Below are 23,590 nucleotides of genomic sequence, written 5' to 3'. Positions count from 1 at the left end.
TCACTGTATTTTTCTTTAATTTGGAGATCCCTCAGGAATCCATGATAACACCAAATGTAAATAACCCAATAGAACATTTCTTTCTCCTTAATTTAGTCTCCTCTCCTGCAGGCAGTGACTCATGCTGGGCTAGAATCCACCAGTGCTGACAGCTCTCTGGTACCTCACCTCACTCAAGTGGTCATTTATTACGTGTGAGCTTTGACAGCAAGTGTTGGCAGACTATTCAATCGTGTGTGGTAAAAAGCATTATAGCCAATTCAACCCTGTCCTCACTTAATATTGATTAGGAGCTAGAGCGTTAGCTAGTTTTTTCCATTTCCAAGCTCTGAAGGATCCAGGCAAATCATATAACCACAGCATTACATTTATATGACTAGCAGGACACTGAAGTTACAATATGGAAACTATCGAGTCGAACTACTTTGTGTCCATTAATCCTTCACACACCCGTAGAGTTTTAAATGCATTTATATTAGCTGTCCCCATTTCTCCTTCCTTTACCCCTGACAAAAGGCAAAGGAGGAAAAACCCAACACCCAACCCCAACCAACCCATTTTCCCCTGCAACCGCTGCAACCGTGTCTGCCTGTCCCGCATCGGACTTGTCAGCCACAAACGAGCCTGCAGCTGACGTGGACTTTTTACCCCCTCCATAAATCTTCGTCCGCGAAGCCAAGCCAAAGACCCCTAAAATCTAATCTTGACTGTTGATATCACTTCCTCAGTGATTAACCCCAAAGTATTTTCCACATGCATTCTCGCAGCTTGGCATCCCAAGGCATTCCCACCATCTGGAAGGCACAAGTCAAACATGGAAATGAAACCCTCCCCATAACCACGAGTGCAGCTTCAACATAACTTTGGGAACTTGTCTTCATCCATGATAGAGTAGTTTGCTTTATTGGTTCCCATCCATGACCTTAAATATTTATTCACCATGCACTGCCAGGACTGCAGTGTGCACCATGCAAGAATGTTTTGCACTTACTTGCTGAGGCTAATCTGTAGCATCTTCCAACGAGATCTTCCGCCAAAGTTTTTTTTTACTGTCAAGGACAAGGGGAAATTTGGAGAACCTGTAGTGGACTTAAGTCACACATGATCCTGATGTGGAAATATATCACTGGTCCTCTCAGTCCTGTCTAACAATGCAGTATCCCCTCCAGAAGGATGTTAGTGATCCAGAAGGATGAGTTACCAGCATCTGACTGGTAACTAAAGTTGTCAATAAAGGCTGGGGTGACTTGCTATCCAATTAATAAATGTATAATTAAAATGTTTCTCCTTGAGATGCAGTTTTGGTTCTACTCATGGAAATAAACATTTCAAAGTATTATGAAAACAAGGAGAGGTGGGCACAAAGAAACTATCTGGCAGAGGTGCAGAATCTACAATGAATAGGCCTTTCTTAGGCTTAACTTGGTTTGCCAGGAATAGACTTTGCAGGAGACTACTGCATAACAATTTGAGAGTGGGAATTCCAGCTGATTTTCCACCCAATTTTTACGAATCTTTAAAGACAAGGCATCAAAGTTGCTTTCAAAGTAATTTCAGCCTGCAATTGCACTGCAGAGAGCCAATTCCCCTTGAGTCAGAGAAATAGGGGACAGAGGAACTTTGAACTTCATGGGGTGGAGTGAGGACAGAGGAAGGTGTAAGCTGAAAAAAGTGGCAGACAATGCCAGATCAATCATGGGCATTGGTGATGAGGCACTGAAGACTTCCAACACCTTGGACGTTCTTTATTTTCACTGACACTTTCAAGCAAAAGGTACAGAAGCCTGAAGTCTAAGTTCAAGAAAAGATTCCCCCCCCCCCATACCACAGCTATTAGGTGACTAAACTTCTTCCTAACACGCAAACCATAACATTACTACAAGACCAGTAAAGATCTCTCTGTACTGCTAACACTACACATTTGTGCACTAAGAGCTCTTTCTTTTCTGTTTCTTGTCTTTTTGTCCTCTTTGTGACATCTTGTACGTTAACTATATTCGAATTGTTGTTCGAGTATTTCCATGTATCAGCAGCAAGACTTTTATTGCATCTATACATTGTACTTATGCACATGATAATAAACTCACACTCTCAAAGACAAAGTGGACGGGACAGAGGGAAAAGCATTGAGGAACACTACTGCCTAGATATTAAATTTCATTTATTTTTGATGTTCTGAATTGGCACTTCATTTTGCCCTTCTGCAAAAAAAATGACTAAATAAGGATTTTCACTAAGAAATCACGGTTGAAGTCTTCTCCCATTTAAAATAATTGGACGCTGATCGGCCCATTGAAAGATAGCAGCTGTTGCTTGAGCTCACAGCTGCCATTTTACCAACATGGTGCCAAGGGAAGCAGGTCAGCACTGTTGCAGAGCTCCCTTCAGGCACCTGGAAAGAGAAGATAAAACGTGGATGGGAGAATGTGAGAAAAATTGGTAGACTAGTCTAAAATTGCTGTTTAATGGGCCCTTTTCCTACAGAATGAGGTAGTTGGGCCACATTGCTGTGATCAGACCAATTTCCTGCAATTATTGGGGACCACAGATCACAGTATCAAGTTTATAAATTCTTCAACCTATCTGCTTTAAACTCAGTGCCAAGGAGTCATGAAAATAATGTAAATGGCCCAGGAAAAACCCTGTAATTCATGTAAAGTTCCCAACTTTCTGTGATCTTTTCCATGTTTAATTGTGAATTGACAAAGCCAAATGATGCTACATTTTGATCCAATTTCTGCCATTTGGTTTGTAACAAGCTGTACATGTTGATTAGGACATAAGAAATAGGAGCAGGAGTTGGCCATCCAGCCCGTCGAGCCTGCTCCGCCATTCAATGAGATCATGACTTACCTGATGACAGGCTCATCTCCACCTACCTGCCTTTTCCCCATTATCCCTTAATTCCTTTATGTAAAAATATAATTCACATGATTATACATTAAAAATATGATTATATCAATGATAAAAAATTGATAGAGAAGTGCTTCCATACAGCATGGGAGGCTATATAAAGATTTATAAAATCACAAGGGGCATGGATAAAGGAATGCTCACAATCATTTTCCCAGGGTAGATGATTCCAGATCTAGAGGACATAGGTTTACAGTGAGAGGGGAGAGATTTAAGAGGGACCTGGGAGGCAACATTTCCACTCAGACAGTGGTCTGTATCTGGAATGATCTGCCAGAGAAGACTGTAGAAGTGGGCACAATTTTGACATTCAAAAGACATTTGGACAAATTTATGGACAGGAAGGGCTAAGGACTAAATGCAGACACGTGGGACTTGCAAAGAGTGCTAACTTGTTTAGCACAGACAAGTCAGGTTGAACAGCCTGTTCTGTGCTGTACAACTATGATTTTATGTGCTCCTGCGTCAGGATTAGTCATGACAGGAAGAGCCCAATCCAAATTGTCTAAAGGTGAGATTTCAACAGGAAATAGGGTGCAAACATTTTAAATCAAGTATGAAACACTTTACACATAACATAAAATGTTCAAATTCATTTTGCTAAACCATTTTCTATACATATGCCTCTCAATGCATTGATGGAGGTTTAAGACTTAAGAACATAGAGCAATTAAATTTATTTTTACATTATACCTGGTAAGTGAGAAGGATTCTTTTGCAGATGTTCTATCAAGTCAACTCTAACATTCATACAACTGTATAAAGTAGAAGAAAATTAACACAGATACAGAGCAAGGGTTACAATGAGAAAGATCACTTAGTATATAGCAAGGGCACTGTTTAGAAAGTTAGTTTACAGCAGACATAATCGACTTTCTCAGAAAACACTTATCTGTAGTTCAAAGAAACAGAAACTACTGCAACCTCCCCCAAAGAAAACAGAATCATGTCTCCATATAAAATGCAGATCAAGGAGGATAGTTATAAATGCTGTGCATATAATCACTTAAGCCTGATTGACTGGAAAAATCACCCAATTATTTACATTTTGGCTGGTCAAAGTACAGTCAAGCGAGCTGCCTTTGAGAAATGTATCAAACTGATTAGTAGTGAAAATGTGGCTATGCTCAGTATGTGGATGCTGAGGTCAGGAGTGGGTAGAAATCAAGAACAAAAGTAAGCTTAACCTGTGATAGTACAGATCTATCACCAATGTACATAGTGTATATAGTTACTGTATCTAGACTGTGCTTACAGCGATTGGCTGAGAGCTAAGCCACGCCTATTGTCTGGGCCTTAAAGGGTTGTGTCCCTAGCCAGGTCGAATCATTCCGGACTGGTCGGCCACCTGTGAAGAGCTCCTGTCTTTTGCTAATAAAAGCCTTGGTTTGGATCAACGTCTTTGATTCTTTCGACGAGCTCTACACAACCCAATTATGATCATAAATCCACTTCGAACCTGAACAATTCTCAAGACTTCTCAGCACCTAAACCTCCCCCACCCCCTCTCTCATTTAACTCCAGAGGTCCCTCTCACCCACAACCTGTATGCAGAGCATGCAAAGGAAATAAAGCCTTTGAGTGAAATAACTGTGCCAAGCCTGTAATAGATTTAAATTCAGGCTCAGTACGGTGACAGGCCCTTCTGACTCATGAGCCCATGCCATCCAAATGCAGTAAAATCCCTGGAATCTGGCACCTATGGAGATATGTCAGGAAAGTGAATTTGCCAGTTGCTTGAGACTGTGCTTTGCATGGATTGGTGAACTGACTGCTAGACTTGGGCCAATTCTAAATTTTTGTATTTTTACCTATTTATTTTCCACGATTTCTTTGGAGGTTGCTTGAATTCTGGATAATGGGGATTTTACTGGACCTCAATTAATCTATAACCTCTGTACATTTTGGAGGGTGGGAGGAAATTGGAACACCTGGAGGAAACCCATGCAGACACGGGGAGAACGTACAAACGCCTTACAGACAGTGCCGGATTCAAACCCGGGTCGCTGGCATTGTAACAACGTTGCACTAATCGCGCTGCCCTTCCTAAATGCCTAAAAAATTCTTGGCTTGAATTTATTGAGTAAGCAAATTTTAGCAAAATTTTTATTTTTACTAAACATATATTTTTCCCAGCGCCACCTATCCTGCTTCTGGTTCCATCAGTCCTTCAATCCTCACCCCTCCTCAATCTACCTATTTTCAACTGGCCCTTTCTCAGCCCTGCCCCTCTCCTCTATATACCAGCTGTTTTCCCTCTCCACTCTCATTCTGATATAGGGATGGCCCAAATGTCGATAATCTCTTGTTACCTCAACAAAACTGCTTGATTTGCTGAGTTTCCCCAGCAGTATTTTTTTTGCTGAATACATGCAATGGCCATCTCCATGGCTCTTTAAGAAATTTCAAATATTTCTGGCCCTCAGAAAAGAATAACTCCTCATCTCCACCTGAAAGGTGATTCCTGAGTTGGAATCTTTGTCTGAAGTTCTAGACAGGCCTATAAAGGAAGGTGTCCTCTCAGCATCAATGGTGAATCTTCACCCCCCCCCCCCTTCCCACCTATATAGCTTGAATAAGATAACCTCTCTTCCAAAACTGTATCTTTTATTTCCAACTTAGCTTTGCTCCTTTCTGATTCAAGCGTCAGTTCGCACTCCGTCACCCACTTATCTCATACCTCCCATGAGGATATTGGACATCAGGCTTGTTTGAGGTCTTGTTCCTGCTCCCTAAACTCTGGCTGCGTAGCCTCCTCTTTCTCTCCACCTCTATTGTTGGTACTAGGATGAACCCCCAACCTCTAGCTGTTTACTCTCCCCTGTCCATATGCTCTTGAATAAGAGACACTAAACTGGAATGCCAGATGGAACTTCACCTGCTTCCTATAGAATGCCATATCTAAGATGTATAATGGATCAGAAAGAAAAGTAACTAATAAACTTGCTCATTGTAATCCTATGCATGGAATTGACAATGTTCAATATTTCATTTGCAATAAGCTTAATAATTGATTCGTCTGTACTAGGAAATGAAAAACATTTCCCATTTTGATTACTATCTACGTGTGAATGAGTATGAGTGTTTGAGTGGAGCCTCTGCAATGATTTTGCCCAAATTTTGTCAACATTAAAATAGTAATTTAATTGTGAGCAGAAAAAAATCTCTCTTCAGATGCATCCCAGGAACATTAATTGGCCATGGTTTCTGCAAAACCTACAATGGCAAACAGGAACAATTGCAAGGAAATTCTCAGCTACAATCTTTAGAATATTACAATGCAAGATATACTGATCATGCATTTTTTTTCCATAGCTACTCATCTTTCAGCCTTTTTTCCTCAGCATCACCGCCTACAATTGTCAAAGGAGTACATTAAAAAAGCCACTAATTCCAATGGCCCAGCTCAGTAGGTGGAAGTTTAATGAATTCCAGATTGTGAGAGAAGACTAGGCAGGCCAATATTAGCAATAAAGGATTGATTGGTGTTGGCTAATTAGGTGTAATAATTGTGAAAAGTTTGTTTTCATGTAAATGCAATGACAAAACGAATTTCTATGCTTAGAAGAAAGTCTTAGAAGAAAGCTTCCGACAATGTAGTTCCGAAATCAGTGTTTGTCCAAAACTGGGGTTTGGAGACAAAACATCAATGGATTTGTCACAAAACCGTTCCAAGTTTTCAATCCAGAAAAGCACCTTCCATATATGTTGGCACATCTGGCAAATGAGTATATAAGACAACCCCAGAATTTCTACTTAAAATGTAGGTTTTGAGTTAAGGACTATGCTGCCATGGTAACTCCTAGATTGATTGTGATTGGCTAACAAGGCAGTGTAAATAGAGCGCACCCTGGAACCCTAGCTGATTGTTTACTATTCATCAGTTGTTTCAAATGGCGACTGATAGGTTTGTTTGCTGTGCTGTTATTTTAAGGTATTTTAGATAGGTTAATAATAATGTTATATTTTTTTTAATATAACATTACTATTAATCCAGCTTCCCAAATGCAAGTTTCAGTGGAAAAGTATTTAGTAGTAGGACCATAGGAGTTATATGAGTGTTTTATGCTGTTCTCTATCACCACAGGGCAACATTCTAAACCACAAGATATTAAGGCTCAGAATTTATACTTGGTGTACAAGATGACCCCTAGTTTTGGGGTGACATTTTTAGGTTTAAAAAAAAGTCTTATATGCTAACATGTACAGAATTCGTTTGTGCAGTCTGCTTTACAGTCTTTCTCCATTTGCTTAATCTACAGCTTTATGATTGATCAGATGCCCAGCTTGGCTCATTTTTATGTTAGAAGATATAGGTTCAAGTGACATTCTAGAGCACATAGGGCAGACCATAACGTTAGATCAAGATCAAGGCAGTAGTGGATGGCTTGGGTACTGTTCGAGGGATGTGAAGCTAAAATGAGGTTAACTCTCCCTTCTCAAACAGTGACACAAAATATCCTGAGTCACTCTTCAAAGAGGATACAATAACATTTTCCCAGGAATCCTGGCCAATTTGATGGAATCTTGTGTGCAACTTGGCTACCATATTTTCATGTAATGTAATAATGACTACAATTCAAAAGTACTTCGGAATGTTATGAGGTTCTGAAAAGGGAACACATAAATAGGAATGATCTCTGAATAAAAGGTATATTATTTCTGCCTTAATCTTCCTAATTTTTGAATGGATCATTAGATATTGATCATTTAAAAGGGCGAAAATAAGATATTTTTAAGACAAAGGAAAAGTCTTGGCTTTTGCAGGGATGCAGTAAAATTGCATGCAATTGATTCAGTTGGTATAACTGACATTCATAACAAATACATGTCAAACTGAAAGCTACCTTCCTTTCAGAAATGTGTCCCCTCTATTTATCATTTAGGACTCCAGAAAGCAAAGCATATATTTAAGCTTCTTGTGAAATTTTGTATTCAAAAATCACGGTTGGCACATTTTGAATCTTATGCACGGTTTATCGTCTTAAATGGGTTTGCAACAAGAGAGTATGTCAGTTCGGGTTTTTGGGAAAGTTAAGAAAATTCATCTGATCCTAGAAATTGTGGGTTGACTGTCCTTTGCTTGTCATTTTTAAAAAACGTCTGATTAAAACATTCTTTAATTCAGATTTAATTTAGAAAACGTAATTGGGGAAAGATAATTTCTGGAGTGTGAAGAAAAAGATGGGCAATGGTTGAAAGCGAAGTTCTAAAATAAGATGGAGGCCAATAAATATTGAAGGATCTGGATCCAACAAAATATATCCCAGGATTTGTGGGAGAACAGAAAATAAATAGTTGGGGGATATGGAAATTATATTTCAAGGAACAGTTGAATATGGGTATCTGCCAGGTTACTTAAAGGGTAATATATAATGCCTATTTTGTTTTAAAAAAGAAGATAATTACAGCGTAGGCATCTAGTCTTCATGGATGAAATTATCACACTAAAATAATAAGGCAATACAGTAGAAGTAGTCACTAAAAATGTCAAAAGCCATATTCATGCATGACAAATTCTTTTGAGTTAAGAGATGGTAATAGACAAATGAAAGTTAGTGGATGTTGTGTGTATTGATTCTAAAGAAGTTGTTGTAAGATTACACCTCTGGAGATCTGTAAACATCATAAGGATTATTAAATTATAGTAATATGATGGTTCCATAATAGTTGATTGGAGCCAAAGATGGATTGAAGGACAGATTTTCATTTGTTGAAGAATGTCACAAGAATCAACTCTTGATCCACTTCCATTCAGATATTTAAATGGATGGGTGGATCAAAATTTTCAGATGGCGCCATATTAAGAAGTATGTTCAACTATTTGAAAAAGGCAAATTAAAATGATGAAATAAACATTAATGCCAGTAAATATTCAATAGTACCAAATATGGTACAGACTTTAAACAACCCTTTAAAGGAGCCGATGGTGGTTTGTTTTAAAATCCTGCGACCACGTGGTCTGGGGCCAAGGTGGTGGCGCCCAAGTATGGCAGTGGCACAAGGGGTTGCAGACTCCAGGGAAGCAGAGAACTGGAGCAGGGCACAAGGAAACAGGGAGATGACCCCTCGTTTGAGAAGGAGAAGCAGAGGAGATGACCCACAGGATGTTGACCCTGGTGGTGGATCATTGAGAGGCCCTGTGGCTGAAGAACACACATGCAGCAGGCTGTGGGTGACTTGAGGTGAGGAACCCATGCAGGCTCTGGGCTGCTGGCAACTGCAGACAAAGGTCCTACTCCAGGCTGCAGACTGGCTGAGGGAGTATCAGGTATTGGAACTAAGATGCGAGATGGTGCTGGAGGCTTTCTGATCATGTCAGAGGTTCACATCTGGAATTTGGGCTGCTGATGGTTTGAACTGAGGGGTGTGTGGCTGTGGAGTTAGTGGGAGTGCTGTAGGTGGATCTGTGGACACTTAATAGCTCTGGGGGGGGGGGTAATCTCTTTTATTTTTTCTCTGACTGTAAGGGTCACTGGGCAAAAACTGCCAATAGCAAATCTTTTTCTGCCTTACGGTAGACTAAAGGAAATTTTGTGTAATATCATATTTTCTCTTTTATTACATGACAATAAAATAATCTTGAATAACATTTGATAAAAAGAGCTTGGAGGTGAAAATAGATATGGGAGGAAATCAGAGAGATGGGGAAGTGTTGGTGAGTGAAATGCATGCAGTAACAAGGTAAATATGCAAAGTCCACATAGTTTGCACTGTAGGTCAGAAATGAACCTTGGTCGCTGGTGCTGTGAGATGGCTGTACTATCTTCAGCTCAACTACTCACAAAACCTCTTCAAGAATATGTACATAACTGGATTGCAAGCAATAGGGAGGACATTGAATCCGTAGAGGAACTAAAATGTCCTAAATTTGAAGAATAAAACAGATAGAAGTGCTTTTGGTAAATTAGAAGCGGAAATCACGGGGCCATAAATAATAAAACCGACTCGGAACAGAGAGCAAAAGAAAAATATGTTCCAAAATTGTGATGTAAAAATTTAGGTTAAAAACTTTGATCACTTTCAAGAATAATCCAGCTATAAAAGGAAAGAGAACACACAAATGTGGATAGAACTATTTAACCATGTACAGGATAAATACCAAATTGTTCTGATCATTTCATTAAACCAAATGGCCTGTCTCCGTAACTTTCATGCATTTCTTTTCATCATTTTGCTGAAGCAACTTCTTATTCAGTTTGTAAATGTTTAGTGAATACTTATTTTACTAATGCACTCAATAGACATTAAGTCAGAGAATCTACTAGAGTCCCCGTGAACATCTATTAAGAAGATAGATGTACATGAAGAACAGGTAAACTTTTTCAGCATTAATAATGATGACATCTATATGAATTGGGCTTCTATTTGGACCCAATACTTTGTTTCACCTTATTAACAATAGAATACTGGTCCCAGTATTTGCTTTGACTAGTTTTCTCTCCTGTGGATACTTCCCTTCCATTTTTAACCTAAATTTAGCCCTTGCTATCTTTTCCTTTCATAACCTGTGGCATCTGAGTGAATTGGAGCAGTCCCACTTTGTGTCCACTGGACTACACCCCTTGACTCAGTTATACAAACCGTGAGCTTCTAATCCATTTGGCTGAGTTACAAACCAACAGTCATCAGGGACACCCATCTTAGTTTTTATAACAGTTCAACTGCCAATTTTAAATACCAGAGTTGCTTAGAGTTTCTTTGTAACAAAAGGTCAGTTAATAAATACTCCAGTTACCTGTGGGAAAGCCAGTTGCAGACAGCAGTATTTACAGAGTAAATAGTTTACACATTTATAAAAGACAGTATGTTAGAAGGAGTCTCAGTCAGCAGCAGGATCAAAACATATTGTTTTACTGACCAAATGTTCAGACTGCACTAAAATATTTGTTGTTAAAAAGGACAACACACACAACCAGCACTCTACATTTCCACCAATTGCACTATAATTTGAAGTTAGTATATTTTCCTCTCATTAACATTCTTTAATGCATCATCTGCAAGATCATTAAGAAGTTCTTATTTATAATAATGGGCCCAAAGTGCTGTGGGTACAAAGTTACTATATTTACACAACATGTGTGGCCATTTAGGACACTGAATAACACTTTGATATTAAACAGATGTGGAATACACAAAATATTTAACACGTGTTTGATATAATCGGGGCCAGTACTTTTTGTTTTAATTCCTTTAGGCCTTGAAATAAAAGTGGAATGAACCACACACCCGTGTGTACTTTAATCGTCTCCAAATTGTAGGCGCACCTCACCCTCTGCCTCTGGAATGCCCATGTTTTCCAGGAGGCTTCTTCCCTTCTGGCTTCCTACATCGGGAGTATTAAATTTTGGGCCTTGCCAGCAAATGCAAGTCCAGTTTTCTCCACTTCTCTCGTCTTGGTTTATGGTTATGGAAGTCAGCTGCCTTTGCTACTGTGGCCCAAATGCCCCTGCTCTTCACATGTAAATCTAGCTAATGAGACGGTACTTGACCTAAGAGGATATTAGAAGAAACCTAATTTTACCCCTTCGCTTGAATTCTCTGATGATGTGAAATCGCTCAATGTGTTTCAGTAGCTCAGGAGTCGAAGAAATGCATCAGGAATTGAACCATGACGTACGGAAGGTCATAAAGACAGGAGGTGACAGGCAACATTTCAAAATCTATCAATACATTAAAAAAAAGTAGAGGATTGACCTTGAAGAGATACAAATTCCATTACGTCTACTTCCACTCATTGCAGGATAACAATTAAATGCAATAGATTGGCACCAGGAGTACAAGTTCGGTCCACATACTGGATGTTGCAAACCAGTGAAATGTACAGCCTTGCAAAGTTGTTCACTCTGGTCACAATCCAATAGCAGATTTCTGGCTTGGTTGGGATGGAGAGATCAAAGAAATACAAAAATGAATTATTGGATTTTGTTGGGTGTGAAAATGCTGCATGGGCATATTTGTACATGATGTGTGCTGCATATTGTAGTGGTGAGAGGACAAAAGCCAGCTCAAATGCGCTAGCATAGCGTGTGCAAAACTGATTCTCCACCAGCAATTTTAATAAGGGCTCCTCATTAGACTAGTTGTTTATGTATTTTGACAACTGCTGAAGAATAACAAATGTTTGGGGCTTCAGAAAGTTGCTTCAGGTAGCAAAGGTCAATCGGCAATGATGTTGCTGGTTTGGATGGATTCCTTTCTGACTTCGACTTCTGTGAAACCAGTTGCTCTCAGACATGGGTCCATTCCTACTACACAGCAGCACATGAGAAAGTACAGATGGCTGGTGAAGAAGAGCAAGTTATTGCCCAGCAAAGGCAAATAAGAGAAGGGTTCTCAGCAGGTTCTAATCAATAAACAATGTGTGAGACATCTGTGATTCAGAAGGATGGCTTCACTGCATATCTATAACAGAAAGGGATTCCATTTAACTAAACTGTATACAGTTGTGGTCTCCACAAAACGAATGTAATTGTACTGAAGGGATCCGAGACAAAGCTAATGATTGTGCTTGGCAGAACTGGAGAATTTTAGCTAGCACTAATGACAAAATAGGCTGGCTTACATCTTGGAGAAGTTAAGAAAGAAATTAAGAGGGAAAAAAAGAGGACACAAAATGGCCAAGGAAAGCAGGATGAAGGAGAATTCTCACACTTTTATCTGAATATTTTATTTTTGATTTTCACAGATTCATTTAAATTCAAACATACAATGCAATCTCTTCCAACACCAGTATAGCAGCCAGAGTCTGTTTTTAATCCCTCCCCACCCCCCCTTGCTCCTTGCCACAAAACAACTAAGAATAAAGTGATAAATTATACAGATATGAAAAACCCAAATACCGGTGGGGGTCAACGATTCCTACAGAAAGCTAAGAGAGAGAAAAAAATCCTCCAAGGATACTGAATAATCAATAGCCCCTTTTCCATTGGCACCTTGTCCTAGGAATTAACTGGGAATTTACTGGGACAGGGTCCAGTGGAAAAGGAACATTGTCCAAGTGCCGGTGTCAAATACCACCTCTACCCCGACTCATATCCACAACATCTGCTGATGCCAGCGTGCTGATAAAACCAGTGGAAAAAAGGACTGAAGAAAGTCACCCCTTTCCATTTGAAGGCAGAACATTCTGATCCCTGGGGACGAGTGTGTTCAGTGGAAAAGTAATTAGTGCCCCAGTTAAGGGTAGCCCAGTGGAAATGGCACAAAGGGCTTCCTATCCTCGGACACTGCACAGCCAATTAACTGGGATGCCAGTGGAAAAGGGGCTAAATATAATCTAAGGTAAGGAAATAAAAAGAAAAAATGACTAACAGAGCATGTCACCCGCACCATGTCACACATCATTGATCTCAATCATTTCTCAGTTGGAAAGGATTGTTTCATTAGCCTTATTCTGAAGGGAGATAATCATATCTGCAGACCCATACGCTGCAGATAAGACTGTCACACTCTAACGAATGTGTCATGTTTCCTCCTTAAATTGTACGTGATTTTCTCCACACCACACAAAGCACATTTCTGAGATTTCTCATATAGATTTTTGTGGTGTAATTTTTGAGGTGTGAGGTACAGTTCATGCAGTAAGTTGTATTGCACCAACCTAAAACCTGGCATTAGTAACAGCTGTCCAGACACAGACCTGACCAGCACCACTCGTGGATTGTTGTGCCCAAGACCAACTCCCATCTTTTCCTTTTTCTATTTTCTAATAATTTTCTATTAGAAAAATTGTATTTATTCCTCAATTGCTGGAATGACATGAGCTGCCCTTGTTTGTAACAATCCTCAATACACCTGACCCCTTTTTAGCACCAGGTGTCCAGGATCTTATCATCCAGAGTCATTGCTATCTTTTCACCTTCTGCATGCAGTCCAGGAAGTGGGGTTGGGGGGGGGTTGGGGTCCCTTTCCTCAAAGAGTGAGGCAATAAATCTTGTCTGAGCCACCCAGTAATATTTTTTGAAATCTGGCAATTTCAACCCCCACACCACCCCGGTAGTAATCCCAAGTCAATTTTTCCATGGAGATTCTAGCCACTTTACTATTACACAGGAACTTTCATCTGTTGAGCCTCAAAGAAACCCTGGGGCAACGGAACGGGTAACGACTGAAATAAATATTGTAGTCTTGGCATCACCTTCATTTTGACAGTCAAGTTTTCCCATCAACATTATGGGCAGAATTCTCCATCTCCCAAGGTCCTCCTCAATCTTTCAGAGCAAAGGGAGATAATTAAATTTGTACAAGTTGTGTAAATCCTTGCCTATTTTATACCCAGATATTTAATGCCTTCTTGCAGCCATTTGAATTTACTTCCATGTTGATATTGTCTATAATTCTCCCTTCGTCAGAGGCATGATCTCACTCTTATCCAGATTTACCTTATACCACAAGACCTTCCCATAATCCTCCAGCGTGATCCTCAGCCTGGTGAACCCCCCGCCACCCCCCACCCCCACACACAGTCCATCAAATGCACTAACACATCATCAGCGAATAGATTAATTTTGTGTTCACTTGGTCCACCTTGAACCCCTTTATGCCTGGATCCCATTGAATGGCCAGTGTAGATAGTGCTGGGAACAATTCACAGCCCTTTCTACTGGATCTATTCAATATAAATACTGGAGACATCTGCTCATTTGTAATAACTTTAGCTTGGGGGTTATAACAGTGTTCTGACCCAATTAACAAATATTTGTCCCAGTCCAAATTTCTCCAGCACCTTGAACAGAAAATCTCACTCCAGTCTGTCGAACCAGAGCGATGACCGCACCTAGACCAACTCCTGACTGTGCCATATGTATTATATTAAGCAATCTAGCTATGTTGTTGCCGATTGCCTCATTACTACAAATCCAGATTGATCTGGATTCTTTAATTTTGGAAAATATACTGCCAGCCTATTGGCCAATGCTTTTGCTACAAGAGGAGGGACTGTAATGATTACTGTTGAGAAAGACTCCGGGAGGGTATGTGTCTCTGCCGCCTGATCCACCACCTTCATAAGGAGGGGGATAAAGAGATCCTTGAACTCTTCATAAAATTCCACCGGGAAACCATCCTCCCACTATGATATGTTAGCTTGCAATGAGCCCAAGGTCTTTTCAATCTCCTCTCGAGAGAAGGGGACAATCAGTCGGAGCTTCCTGATCCAAATTTGGTATTTCCAATGTCAGCAAGAAATATTCTATTTTAGTGGGATCGTCCCTGACTCTGATTTATATAGCTCTTTGTAGAACTTTCTAAATTTTTGTTTATTTCCTTTGGTTTATGTGAAATCTTTCCTTCCCTGTTTGAATTACATTGATTGTTCTTGAGATCTCTTCCAGGACAAGACTTTATGGGCCCTCTCACCCAGCTCATAAGATCAACTGTTCGGTCTTATATGTTTTCAGTGTATTAAATTTGAGCTTTTTATTCATTAAATTCCAGTATTTTTTTCTTCTGAACCTGCTCTTTGACAGTCTTTTTCCAATTGAGCTATTTCTTTTTCCAAATTGTTGATTTCCTCCATGTGCCTCTTTTTAATACCTTTAGTATATCTAATTATTTGGTCCCTTAAATAAGCCTTCAGTGTGTCCCATATTAGGAAATTATTAGGCATTTCATCTCACAGAGCAACTCTATCTGAGCTCTAACAAAACTACAAAATCCTGGTTTTCCCCAAAGCAACAGGTTCAAGCTCCAACTATGCACCGTGGCCTGCTTATCTGGCATTATGGTGGACAGAATCAAGGCCATGTACATCTACTATCCTAGTCTCCAACGGGGCTGATGCCAAAAAGAAATAAATTCTGGCGTAGGAATATTGCTGTCTTGAGTAAAAAGAATAATCTCTTTCTCTCAGATGCAGCCTTCTTCAGACATTTATTAAATTTAGCTCTTTCGTAAAGGCCACAGAGGACTTCGCTGCTCTGGCTCTTGTTACTTTCTTTGCTGATTTGTCCATGACCGGATCCAGGCAAAAATTGAAGTCCCCTCCAAGCAAAACACTCTCACCCCCTCTCCCTGCTATCTTCAAGTATATATCTTTTATAAATTATTCATCATCAAAATTCAGGGCATAAAAATTCATGAGTGTCCATGGTTCAGAGTATATATAACAATACATCATCACAAGTTTCCCAGCCGTGTCAGTGACTACATCCCGGACCATCATTCTTCCCTATCAGGATATCCACTCCCCTGGCCCTGGAACCAAAGGAGGATGCCATCATCTGGCCCACCCATCCCCTCTTTAACTTTAGATGCTCCTGCTTTGTAAGGTGGGTCTACTGCAGAAACACAATGTCTGCCTGCATCCTTTTTAGATGTTCCAAAACACTCTCTCTTTAATCAGTCCGTTAATCCCATTCACATTAAAACTTATAAATTTAATCATGCTATCCATTACTCCAGAGCCCTTCCAATGCCTTTTTTCCCTTCCTCCTATTCCTCTGGTACACATCTTCCTTCCCATTTATCTTTCGTAGACATCTGGCGCAGACAACCGTGCTCCAAACAAAACCTAAATGAACAATTCAAAGAAATACAAAATGTATCCCCAAATAACCCTTTCCCTTTCCCTTCTCCGCCCCCCCTAATCTACCCCGACCTTTCTTGGCGCCAATGCCAAAATTTTGGTGCCAACTCCCCTGCTATTTTGGGGCGTTCCCAATGTTCCCATCTTACACTTACCCTAGTCTCTCTTCTTCTCTCTGTGCTCCCCATAATAATTCTCCTGTTAACTTAGCCGTTCTTCTTAAGACAGTAACACAGTTAAACACAATGAAACATATCCATCATAATTATACCATTTACAATATACATATGAAATCAATAATTACCCCTTTCCCCTTATTGATATTTAGACCTGGGAGGGTGATAGGGTTTCCACTGAGGGTCTGCAAAAAATACTTTTTCTCCCCTCTGCTCTTAATATCTTCAACATTGCAAAGTGAAGAAGGGTAAACTCAATCCCTTTTTCCTAAGATTTTTTTTTCACAAATTCCCACCTGAGCCTAAAAGCGCTGCCCTTATATCTGGGTAAAAGCGGACTCTCACTCCTCCATACTCTTCCAGACCACCCTTTCTCCTTCACTCCCTTTGCTGCAGCCCATAAAACTCTCTCTCTGTCCTGGTAGCGAAGGAACCTAACCAGAACTGATCAGAGTCACTGATTTGGACTTGGGTAGGGTGCAAGAGACTGGTGGACCCATTCTATCTCCACATCATCCCCATTTTCTCCCTCTCCAACACCTCAGGAATCCACTTTTATGAAGAACCCCACTGGGTCTCTTCCCTCCATACCCTCCATCACCCCTATAATTTTAATACTATTTCTTCTACTGAAATTTTCAAGGCCATCCATTTTCTCCCCTATTCCTTGTTTTTACTTCCCCTATAATGTCCATTTCTCCTTCCTTTTTTTCCAGCCTTTCTTCCACTCTTTCTATTCTTTCTTCTGTTAGTTAAATTATCTCATCTCTCCTTGATGGCATTCTGGCCTGCCACAAATTTGTTTTAATGTTCATCTGGTGGAGAGCATCCATAATGTCCCTGGCAGAGGGGACTGAGCTCTCTGCCTCCCTTTTCCTTTGTCTTTCTTTCCTCCCTGCCTTTATCTTTTGTTCCTTTCTTTCCTCCTCCTCCCCTTCTGACTCTTCTTCCTCTGAAGTCTTCGGGCTAACATTGCCATGCTTCTCCCCAATGTCCCAGCTCTTCCCTGGTCCTGTAGCCTGCCATTCCTGATGCCTCGCGCGCCCATCGCCGTCATCATCTCCTGGTTCCCACATGAATTGGCCTTACCAGGTGAGTGCCTTTTATTCCTCTTCCCTGTTGTTGACGCCACCAACCACACTCCTCCGAGCCAAAGTCGGTTGAGCCACCTGATGGCCTCTGCCGCATCTCCATGGCCACCAACAGCGCTCCTGCCTCCTTGTTTGCGGTCCTCTGCACTCTGCAGTTGCCTGATGGTGCTTCCTCCTCCTTGCTCTCAGCCCTCCAATGGTACTTCCGCCTCCATGCTCGCAGCCCTCTGCATTCCACAGCTACCCGATGGTGCTCCACACTTGCAGCCCTCTCCACTCTGCAGTCACCCAACGGCACTCCCACCTCCTCGCTCGTGCCCCTCACCAATCCACGGTTGCCTGATGACATTCCCGACAGCGCTTCTGCCTCCACGCTCAACACACTCTCTGAACGCCCCCGCGCTCCTGTTTCTGTCATGATAACCTCACTCACCCCACTGGTTAAGTTTTTGACCTGCGGGACAGTCTGGGGCTCCACTCCTGCCGCCATCACTGCCGATGGTTGCATGGGACCGAAGCTGACCTTCTTCTCCCTTCCAACACGAAGCAATTCTCTCCCATTTAAAAAAAAATCTTGATTCGTTGCTTTATTCTTCCTTTCCATTCTTTATTATTTCTTCAATGTTTTCTTCCTTTACAGATTTTTGAAGGGTTTCTTCTTTTTTATGTCTTTTCCTTCTTTCTGGGGAGCTTTGTTCTTCACCTACTGCCTCTCTGATGTCATCTTGAAATTGAGAATTCCCACAATTGACTAAAAGGGGACATGAGCAGGAACTGCATGAATATTTTTCTTCAGTTTCATCAGGGAGAAGGATGCAGGAGATGGAAAGTTAGGAGAGGAGTACTCTGATATTTAGGAACATATCTGTGCCATGAAAGAGCCAAGAGAGATATTGCCATACATTAAGATGGATAAATCCACAAAGACTGGCAGAATCTTTTCAGGATGCTCTTCGAAGGAAGGAAATTGTTGGGGTCCAGCAGCGATTTTTGCATCTTCGTTTACCAAGGTTGAGATACCAAAAGACTGGTAGATAGCTGGATTTATTCCCTTGTTCAAAAAGGGCAGTAAGATTAAGCCTGGAAACTACAGGTCATTGAGCCTTGCATCAACAGTAGGGAATTTACTGAAAAATATTCTAAGTAACAGGATTTATATTCATTTGCAAAGGTGGCATTGATTATGAAGTATCAACATAGTCTTGTGCAGGGAAAATCCTGTGCTACTAATCAGGTGGAGTTTCTTTGAGGAAATAATGAAGAACATTAATGAAAGCAGCATAATAGATGTGGTTTTCCAAGGCTTTTAAAAAAAATTTGCACAGTGGCCTGGTCCAGTAGCATCTGGAATCCAAAGCATGTTGGCACACTGGATCCAAAATTACCTTCGAGGTGGAGGACAGTGGTCAAGGGATTTTTCTCCAAACTGGAAGTCTGTAACCAATAGTGCACCACAGGGATCCATATGTGATGTTTGTCATATATGACTTGAACTCCCATCCAGGATAATTTGGATGAGTATATAGGAGGACTGATAAGCAAGCTTGCTGATGGCACAAAAATTGGTGGTGTATCAGAAAGTGAAGAATATCTTGAAAGGATATAGAGGGATATAGATCTGTTGGAAACTTGGGCAGAGTGGTGGCTGATGGAATTTGATGTAGACAAGAAGTGATGGATTCTGGGATGTCAAATACTTAGAGGACATATCCAGTAAATGGCAAGGTCCCCAGTGGTGTTGATGTCTAAAGGGACCTTGGGATGCAAGTTCATAGCTCCGTGAAAATGGCTGCACAGATGGATAGGATAGTGAAGACACTCAGCAAGCTTGCATCTATAGGATGAGGCAGAATCCAAGACTTGAGAAGTCTTTTGCAGCTGTACAAAACATTGGTCAGGATACACTTACTGTATTGTTCTAGTCATCACATGACAGGAAGGATGTGGCAACATTAGAAAGAGGCAGAAGAGAGTCACTAGGATGCTACCTGAAATGGAGGCTTGTAGTTACAATGAGAAATTGGGTATAAGTGTGCGGCACAGGTTTTAATAGATGGAATTGACTTCTACTGGGTTGTAAATAAATACATTTAGATTTGATAGGCTAGGTTTATTCTCATTGGAAACCAGGAGGGTGAAGGATGAGCTTATAGAGGTTTAGGGACTGAAATAGGATTGCAGTCACACACAAACCAAACTGTGTACAGAGGGGAAAATTTCTTTTTCCAAACACAAAATCCATTTTGGAGATCAAATGAGTGGAGTAAAATCCTTTGATGGATGCATTTGAACTGCTGGAGGAAACAGACTGCACATTACAAGAAGTTTTTTCATGACATGTTACTGTCCCTCAATTGTTATCTATCCAGAGAAAGAAATTATGAATTCATCAACTGCAGGCTATTCTGACAATTAGGAAACTAAAAGGGGAAACATTTAAACTGAAGACACAAAATAGAAAATGGAAAATGGAATAGAAGCAATCTGGTAATTGAAAGGGGGGGGGGGGGGGGGGAGGGGACCCTGAACTCATTTACAGGTAATATTTTCACTCATTTGAGATATTTGTTTTTGACACTTCAAAAGGCCTCTTAAAAGATGAGAGTTGAAGCATCACAATATCGTATCATATTTACGCCATACAAGTATAATGAGAAAAGGCACTCCATATGGATTTCCATCCTGCATCATCTAAGTAGGACTGTCTTCCATCTTTACACTCCGCAGACAAAATGATTCCATTAAGAAAAGCTACATTCAAATTTTCCTAATGACCGACTCTCATTTAACTGAATTATTATCATCAAATGGCCAGGTCAGGGAGACAGACATGTTCTTGACCCTGTTGAAAATTGAATAATACATCAGAAATTATAATGTGGCAGATGACAAATTTCTTATTGCAGTTTCTCTTTCAGTAAAATATTTTGATTGGTATAAATTTACAGTACTTCTGAAGGATGAGAAATATATAAAAAGAAACAATGAAATGTGCATTGGTCAGATCTTTTTTTAAGGTGCTTCAGATTTTTCCATTAGATAGCTATTGAATTAGACCATATAGACTGACTAAGATTGGATGTGTGTCCTGAGATGGCTGCCCTAAACTGGAAAACAGATATTAGGATGTTACAATCAGCCTGAAGATGGAGTGAATAGCAGACATGTGTACATAATGATGACTTGGGAACTTGTTGATTTAGATCTTCCATTCTCAACTTTTTGGGGGGCTATATTCCCGTGGACTCTGCATAAAGTTTATGGCCCCCTTTCTGTGAAGCATTCAAGTTTAGTTAGTTTCTTCCATACTTTTCTCCTACAAACTATATAGAAAACAAAAAATATTTTATGATATCAGTCTGTGCCCCTCCTCCTCCGCCCCCCCCTAAATGTGCTCTGACCTCGGGGCGGGAGGCATATGATTCCCATTGAGAATGGCTGATTTACATGATGGAGTGGATGGGTTTGCGCCAAGTTTGTGGATTATATGAAGATAGGTGGAGGAGCAGGAAGTGCTGAAGGAGCAAGGAGGCCGAAGGGGATCTTAGGCAGGTTGGGAGTCTGGGCTAAGATGCAGATGGAATACAGTGTAGAAAATGAATGAACATGGACTTTGGTAGAAGGAATAATGTCGTAGACTATATCCTAAATGGGATGAGAATTCAGAAATCAAAGGTCCACATCATTTGAGTGCAGCATTACTCAAAGGTCAACTTGTAGGTGGGCTTGGTAGTAAAGAAGGGAAATGCAATGTTCGCTTTAATTTCCATGGAATGAGAATGTAAAAGCAAGGATTTTACACTAAGACTTCATAAGGCATTGATCAGAACATAGTTGGAGTATTGTGAACAGTTTTGGGTCCCATATCCAAGGAAGGATGTGTTGGCATTGGAGGAGGGCCAAAGGAGGTTTACCAGAATAACCTTGGGGATGAGAGGATTAATGCTTGATGAGTATTTGATAGCTCTGGGTCACCCTAGTTGAGGGGTATCTCATTGAAACATACCGAATATTGAAAGAGCTAGATAGAGTGGACGAGAGAAGGTATTTGCAGTAGTGGGAGAATCTTGGTTAGAGGGCACAGCCTCAGAATAAAAAGGACATTCTTTTATAACAGAGATCAGGGGAGGCTTCTTCAGCCAGAGGGTGGTAGAGCTATGGAATTTGTTGCTACAAAAGCCATTGGATACATTTAATGTTGAGGTTGATAGGTTCTTGATTAGTAAGGGCATCAAAAATTATGGGTAAAGGGCAAGAGAAAGGGGTTGAGTGGAAAAATACATAGGCCATGATTAGCATGGCAGATCAGGGTCGATGGACCAAATGGCATAATTCTGCTCCAGTCTTATGGTCATTGTCTGTAGATATGAATTCCACCATTCACACTTGCACTTTAACCCAGTAATTAACTGCCAATCTACTGGTTAACGTGCCAATGTGAATGCTTGTGAATTGGCATGCGTCAGATCACCCCAGATATGGACTGTCTAGGAAGGATGTATCATCCCCGGGGCGATCTGATGCCTGAGTGCTGGTTAGCCCAGTGTGAAAGGGACAGGGGTATCCTGGGACCAATTAGGGAGGAGAGGCACCCCTCTCCTCTGGGATGCCTGGAGGCAAGTGTGAAAGGACTCAGAGAATTGGTTAACAGTGGTAAAAACGGCTTCTTTAACCAGTTCGTTGAACAGCCAATTACTGGTTAGCCAGTGTGAAAAGGGTGATTATTCTAAGGGACAGTGTTTCACATGTACAAACACAGCCCTTTAACTGTCACCTCTTATATTATTTGAGAACTGCCAGAGCGAGAATGACAACAGTAGCATTCTGCACTTGTTACTTTTTTATTTTCTCAAAGCCAGAAGAACGTTCCTTTTTACAAGAAACTAACATACTGTAGTTCTTTTTCTTGGGAGGGGGAGGGGACTGCATAGGAAAATAAACAGTTCCTCACATAAAAGGTACTGTCTCTCTTCATGTGAAAATAATCACATAATAAAAAAAACTGCATTAGCCCTTCATGTAAAAATAACAACCCTTCTGAGGAATGTAGAAACAAGGAAACATTAAAAACATTTTGATAAAACAAACAGTAAATGCCTTCTAAAGGGGGGTTTGTCCTATCTAAACATTTTTACTTCTCTTTAAAGCCTTTTTCATTCACTTCATTAAAAGCCAAGTTACAAATCCACACAGATGGTGGAGAATGTTGCTTTTAACATCCTATAAGACTGTATTTTGCAGTTCAAAGGGATTGGGCTGGGTCCTTCCCTTTGCCCTGGTTGCCATTAGCATTCCTTCAATGAACTCAGCACAGACAGTTCATTATATCTCGCCGTGGGGATTGTGTCCTTCCGAAGTCCCACACTACCACAGGGGCAAGGTTCCTAAAAGTTGCCTGACCTAAGTGGGCTTTCTTTTCTTAAGTCTGTGTACCTGAGCAGTCCTCATCCAATCTTCAATATCTAATTAATTCCTTCATTTCAGTAAGTTCCATAACAATGTTGTTATTATAGCTCTGCAGTTATATTAACCAACTCAGCACCACAATTTTCAAATGCTCTAATGTAGCAATTTCTCCAAAACAGAATAAAGGGAGTAAGAAAAGTCAAACAGCAGCTTAATTTGCAGTATTCTCTCAAACATTGCTGCATCTTTTTGCACAAAATGGGTCATGCATCAAAAAGTGTAATGCCTCAATGTGCAAAAACCCTGCTCTGATTAAGAGAGTAGAGGTCTCCAAACTCATCCTCATTTCTCTTTGTGAACAAATGCAAAAATGTAATCTTTAGGAGGCATTTAAAAGTTTACACCTATATATAAGCCATGATGTAATTTTCTTGCACATGTTTTCTCAAGATGTTATTTTTGAACCTGTCTACTGC

At 40.5% G+C, this 23,590-nt stretch overlaps 1 long non-coding RNA gene across 2 annotated transcripts in view; it reads right to left on the bottom strand.

Annotated features, from left to right (window-relative positions):
- Positions 1-2,144: 2,144 nt before the first annotated feature.
- The window catches only part of LOC138757091 (uncharacterized), a 34,142-nt gene continuing 12,696 nt past the window's right edge, over positions 2,145-23,590 (bottom strand). For both annotated transcript variants that reach the window (XR_011353334.1, XR_011353335.1), the window contains one exon: positions 2,145-2,392. This is a non-coding gene — a long non-coding RNA (uncharacterized lncRNA). The remainder of the gene's footprint in view (positions 2,393-23,590) is intronic.

Source organism: Narcine bancroftii, chromosome 3, assembly GCF_036971445.1.
Source record: "Narcine bancroftii isolate sNarBan1 chromosome 3, sNarBan1.hap1, whole genome shotgun sequence".
Lineage (NCBI taxonomy): Eukaryota > Metazoa > Chordata > Chondrichthyes > Torpediniformes > Narcinidae > Narcine > Narcine bancroftii.
Note: the sequence above shows the minus strand (reverse complement) of the source record. Positions and strands in the feature narration are given on the sequence as shown.